The sequence below is a fragment of the Pteropus alecto genome, unplaced genomic scaffold (assembly GCF_000325575.1).
Source record: "Pteropus alecto unplaced genomic scaffold, ASM32557v1 scaffold3, whole genome shotgun sequence".
NCBI classification, from domain to species: domain Eukaryota; kingdom Metazoa; phylum Chordata; class Mammalia; order Chiroptera; family Pteropodidae; genus Pteropus; species Pteropus alecto.
The window spans coordinates 11,170,758-11,177,273 of record NW_006442484.1 but is presented as its reverse complement, the minus strand read 5'-3'; the positions used below and the strand labels follow the sequence as shown (position 1 = coordinate 11,177,273).

At 34.0% G+C, this 6,516-nt stretch overlaps 1 non-coding gene across 1 annotated transcript; it reads left to right on the top strand.

The window, feature by feature from the left end:
* The first annotated feature begins 6,009 nt into the window (after nt 1-6,009).
* LOC112470391 lies at nt 6,010-6,128 on the top strand. Its single transcript, XR_003042980.1, has one exon. It is a non-coding gene; the product is annotated as a 5S ribosomal RNA (ribosomal RNA).
* Nucleotides 6,129-6,516: the final 388 nt, after the last annotated feature.

Here is a 6,516-nt window from a genome sequence, read left to right as displayed (position 1 = left end):
AGCACATAGGTTTATTCATTTATAAGTGTATTAGGCTATATAATTAAAGTATATGAATTTTACTTTAAAAAACATTTACAAAGACAACAAAACAGAGGATTCAGCTATATGAATGTCTAGTGGATCACTCTTTTGGGGTAGAGATACTGCATGGATTGTAGGGCTCCTATTACCCATCATTCCTGTTCATCTGACTCCTGTAGTATTAAGTTAACGTGTTCACACAAAAATTCAAATTGTCTACTAGAAGGCAAACCACCTCTACTCGGAACTGCACTGGGTTTGAGATGTATTCTAAACAAGGCTTCTTTAACTTCAGTAATTTCTGTACCACCTGAATTTTTACTGACTTAATATTTTTCTTTGTCCTATTTTTTAAATTCAAATAAATATATTTTAAAAGAACTGTTACAACACTTTATATAAGTAGAAAATCAGTCCTTTGCTCAGATAGATAGTAATCATGAAAACAAATAAAATATCTCTGTTATATTCTAACCAAGAACCATTGCTCACAGAACCTCTTGATTAAGCTTGCTTCATTTTGATTAATGGTAACCAATATTAAAATGATATGAAAAGCAGAATATCAAACTGAGAAGTTCTCATGAACATAATCAGGATGTTTGAAAAATAGTTGCAATAATTCCCACTCTAGGACTATTTAGTTTATTGCCATTTTGCTATATGGAGAGGGAACAATTACACTTTCACACATCTTCAGCCATCCTGCCTTTTTCTAAGTCTCAATGGCAATTAAAAATAATTCACATTGATGTCTTTTCATAGGTGGATAGATTTATACTCCCCTCAACTTTGCAGCAAACAGTTTGATTATTTTCTAAAGAATTTACAAACAAGGAATTTAGTAGTTAAAGACTAGATCATATATTTTACCTGGTTAACAGAAAGTGAGTGTTAGGTGGGTGAGTGATCTAGGTCCTACTCTATCAATACAGCTATTCAAAAGGATGCTAGGAAAATCAATACATGTAACAAGAAATCTCTAATTCTGTGTTGATTTTAGGTAAAAAAAATTTTGGTCAGGAATCCGTCCATAGGGACAATGCTATAAATGACCATATATTCTCTTAGTGCTCCCAAATTCAGATATGTATCCTAAGATACTAAAATGATTCAGTTTATTTAATCTTGTATAAGGGGTATCACACAAATAATCATATGAATCATCCAAATCATGTGCTTCTCACATGTTGGAAAGCATGACTCTAGGAAAAAAAGGTCCAAATTCTAAAACATGTGGGAGAAATGACTGTATTATTAGGGTGAACTGCATACAATTGAGGGATTTAAAGGTCAAAAATGACCTACTACTGGAAGTTTCATATGTTTCAAAATTATACTTGGTACTTTGTATTTAACCATAGTGCAGTGTGGTCCTTTGGGCAGAAAGGAAACCAGACAATGAGTGAGGATTCATTCAGGAGCAGTTTCCTACATTAGATGGTATAATATGGGGTAAATTACTTTTTCTTGGGTAGACTTTAGTCTTGCATGTGGAGAAAACATTAACTAGGTTTGCAGTTCTTAATCTGTGTACCATTAGCCTCTATGATTCTGTGCAATTACTGGTATATATTCTTGAATTCATGTTCTGAGCAAATATTTTCTGCAGAAAGAATAAATCATATCTTGCCCATGTGCATGTGATTACATAATAATGAAGGAAGTGCAAATCGATGCATTAAATTTATAGTGAAAGTCTATATCATTTCATTACATATTTTATAAAATATAAGATATTAAAAAATAATTATTACATTGAAGAATCTTCCTAAATTTTTGCTGCTGTTGTTTACCAGTGTTTAAATTTGGAATTGTTTCCCATCATCGACGAGCAAAGGAAAATATTGAGAAATGCTTTCAGCAAAAAGAGCCAATTAGATCTCAGATTGGAAGCAGAGGGTGAGGTTATTGGTTTCTGTGTTTATTCATGTGATGCATAGTAAATATTTTCATTTGGACAAATGACTATGGAAAAGAGACTAAAGGATATGCTCTCTGACTAAAGCAGGATAAGCTCATGGTTGAAATTAAGTCTAGAGAGAGACAACAAGGCAAGTCTGGAAAATAATCATGTGTGTGTGGCTCTTTGCACTTGGGGTTGAATGGAATTCAATGACTCAAAAGTCAACTTGGGTTTTGAGAGAGTTAGATGGCCAAAAGAGGCCCCAGCTTGGATTAAAATAGTCTGTAGATATTCAAGACTTACTACGATTTTAGGGTTTCAAACTTCTACAAATAGAGTAGACTAAGAAAGCTTAGTCAACCCCTCATAGAGAATTTCAATGTTTTCTTCATAAGAGTCAATAAATATAATAGGAAATTAAAGGGCTCCCAGAGGGAAGAGCTAAGAACTAAAACTGGAATTTAATCAAAGTTATTCCCCAGCGCTAAGATAGTGGGCCCTTGTAACATCTGCCCAGCAGAAATTCAAAATTGCTACAGACTAGTGTTTCTGGCTGTCTCCAACTGTCCTTTCTTCTTGGAATTGTTTATTACAGTTATTCTACTCTCCTTCGACCATTGTCTGTTGAATGCATGAGGGGCATTTAAGTTGTCTTTTTAGTTCATATGTTTCCAAATCAAGAGGATCCACATCTAATTGAACTGTAGGTACTTTCAAGAAATTTCACAATTTGAGTCTCATGCTAGGACTTTCATGACTTTTTTTTTCAAGGGAGAATCAATGTATTTGGGGTAAATAAGGGAAGGAAGTGTATATTTGTGACTAAGAGTATGATCTGCGGTAGATTGCATATTTTTCTCCATTATATACTGCTTTCCTATGAGAGAATTATGCATTCTGCTTCTTCCAAGTCAGGCTTAGTCATGTGACTTTCTCTTTTTCCCTGTTGCCACAAGAATTGCATGCCCAGATGGGGCTGTTTCTTAAGCCTGGGTCTCAGAATGAAGACGACATGAAACAGAGCTGTAGTCAACCATCATCTGATATTAAATGCAAGCAAGAAGTAAAATTTCTGTTGGAAGCCATTGAGATTTGGGGGTTATATGATACTACAGCATAATGTAGTGAAAACAGGTTAATACTATTACCGAGCTAACTATACCAGAACCAAAACAAAAATAAGGGCTATTGATTTCCACATACAGAATTCTTTTCATAGAATCTTAACCCCTTTTCTGAGTTAAGAATATGTTGAATGTTTTAAAGGTGGTCACAATTTTTAAAATACAATTGTCAGGACGCACATTAGTATTAGACTATTAAGATATTTACACAGTCCATCAAGCTACACTTAGGGACATGTCTACCTAACTAAATTAAATAGAAAATGGAAGTAAATGCCTAACTAATTTAACTTCTGACATCCCTTGCTTCAGTTATCTAGATATTTAAAAATATATATTTTTTAAAAATATATATTTTGAAACTCTTTGGTTTAAGCCTTATTAGGTATAGATGCAATATTAAAATGTCCAGATTCGATATTAAAATTTCCTCTACAGACAGATTGACATATGATAACTCTTAGAGTGAAACACTAGATAAAACTGGCTTCTTTCTTTTTTTCTTTTTTCAAGAACTGTTTTCAATAAAATTTTGACTGAATTAACTAGAAATCTTTGCATAAGGGTCCAAAGCCACAAAAAAATTAATGCATGGAACAGCCGTGAGTTATCACATGTCATTGCCAGCTGCTAAAATTACTACCCACAGTAGCACCATGTTTTAACACTTAATTTAAGTATACTATTTAATAACTTTTATCTCACATTTGGATTGTCTTCTTTTATAGAACTGCCTTAACCACTTTCTCCCACTATGAGCTAATGAGTTTAATGTACCACATTCTGTATTCTGAGTTAACTCCAACTTAAATATATTCAACCTCAAGTGTCCTTTATTAAGGTAGAAGGTTTCTGCTTCACAGCTGAATCTGAAAGCTATTTGGGATGAGATTGTGTCTTTATAATAAACTTGCTATGGAAGAGCTGCCATTTGGCTCTTAGTGTGTTTTATTGCAGCAAAAATGTAGTCACACATATTCATTTTACTTTTCATCATTCTTATTCTGTTCTTGCAATTTAATGGCTTTTTGATTGTTGTTGTTTTGTTGTTGTTGTTTCCCCCAAAGGTAGTTTTTTTTTTTTCTTCTCTTTTCTCCTTCATGTTTTAACATAAAATTGTAGCAAAATCTATTCAAGAATCTCTGGATGTCAAGAGAGCAGAGAAGATTTTCTGAACCATTTTTCAGTGAGAAAAAAAGGCAATAAAAAAAAGAAAAATATATTGTGTCTCAAAACCAGAAGGAATTTTTCCTGGTGATTGAGTGTATATATATATATAAATTGTGGCCCAAATGGTGATAGTATAAAGACCATCACACTGAGTTTCAAGAAACCCACGTTATAACTTGTTTGGGGTTCCTGACTAGCTGAGGGATGATCTGGGACAAACCTTTTCATCTTTCAATTTTTTTGACTACAAATTGAAGCCATTAGATCAGCATATAGTTTCTTTGTTTTCATTTGTGATCTTTTCTGATTCTAAGGCAGTCACTTTAGGGAGAGGAACTATTTGGTCTAAACAAGGAGCTTATCCAGTGTGTGTAAAAAGAGACAGATGGTCTTCCTGAGTATAGAGGTGCTGCTGTCAAAAGTGCCTAAAAACTCAGGAGATGAAAAGAAATCCTAACTACTCTCTAAGAGCAAGGCAATATTTAATGTTCCAAATGCTTCTGGGAGTGCATTGCTACTTTTATTTCTTAAGAGTTTAGCAACCCTTGTTGGGAATCTTTAAAATAACCTTTCCTGATTCCGTTTTTATTTTGTTTTTTCTCAGACCTTGAATTGTCAGTCACCCAGCATAAAATGTAAGGTTTTTTTTTTTTTTTTGTAAAATACTTTAAAGGAAATATACCCATTCTGAACATTTTCGAAGAAAATGACCTCTTTCCTACAGAATTGCCAAGGCGTTTGTGTTAAAGAAGTGTTTTTTCACCTGGAGGCAATTTGGTATATTTTGATTTATGCCCTTGACATGTTTTAAAGGTTAAAAAAATGTTCAATGTATTTCTTTTTCTAAAGTTAAAGCAGTCACTTTCTCAGATATGGCTGCTTAATGCTTAATACTCTAAAAATTATTAGAAGGCTGAAATTGGCCAATCCATGAGATTCAATTTTTGCATGAAGTACAATGTGCATAGTTGCTACTGGCACATGTTCAATATTGTTTGGGGAAGTTGAGGCAGTTTCAGGGAGTGATTGAGATGAGGGTGGAAGGTGCTTAAAAAGTCAAATCATTTCTCTTGTGACTCTCTCACTGAGGTGCTGAATATCTTGTTTGACCGATGTAAAATAAGGTAGTAAAATAGACATATTCTAAGCCACAGCTTTATTAGGAATTTGTACCTTTTACTTATACAAATGAGAGCTGAAAGTTGAAAGAACAAAGCAGATTAAATGAGAGCACTGCTCTTGGATTTTAGCTCTCTGAAATTTGGAAATAACGATGACTCGATTGAACTGACGTTGTCAAAGTGATTTTGTGGTCCCTGACTCTGGGTCCAAATGTAAAGTTGTGGTGCAACAGAGGTGTGAGAGGACTAGACTCCACTCCTTCCTCTCAGGCTAAGCCACTTAAGGGAAGCTAAACTGCCCCCTCACCCCACTGCCCTACTATAAAATAAAAGTGTTGGACTAGATGATTTATAAGATGCCTTTTTGTGACACTTCTCTGTCCCCTCTCTGTCCTGATGTTTCTATACTTTCAGTTCTCTTGGCCCCCTAAAACTTTACCCTCTCATGTTAGGAGAAATGGATCTAGCTAATGGGACTTAATGCGCTACCTTCCAAAGGTATTTAATTATTTTTGTTGTCATTGCGTATTTTCTTAAATTTTAAGAATTATTAAAAAAATGTTTCAATTATAGTTGACATACAATATTATGTTAGTTTCAGTAATTCTACTTCTGGGTATTTATCTGAAGAAACCCAAAACTTTAATTCAAAAAGACATATAGAGTCTATGGTCATGCCACCCTGAACATGCCCGATCCCATCTGATCTCGGAAGTTAAGCAGGGTTGGACCTGGTTAGTACTTGGTTGGGAGACCACCTAGGAAGACCAGGTGCTGTAGGCTTAAAAAAAAAAAAAAGGCAAAAAGACATATAGATCTGTATGTTCGTTGCAGCATTATTTACAATAGCAAGATATAAAAGCAACCTAGGTGTTCATCAATAAATGAATTGGTAAAGAAAAAGTGGTGCATATATACAATGTGTATTTTACTTGTAATTTGATTTTTGACACCACAGAATTTTGTCATTATTGGTTCATGTCTACATTCATTTAGATTTATCAACATTTTTATCATTTTTTTGCTCTTCATTCCTTCTTGTATTTCAAACTTTCCATTTGTGGTCGTTTTTCTTCTGCCTGATGCCCATGCTTTTTTAGATTTCCCTTTAGCTAGGCTTTGCTTTATGTTGTAGTTTGCCTGAATATGTTTTTAGTTGGAGCATAGTCAA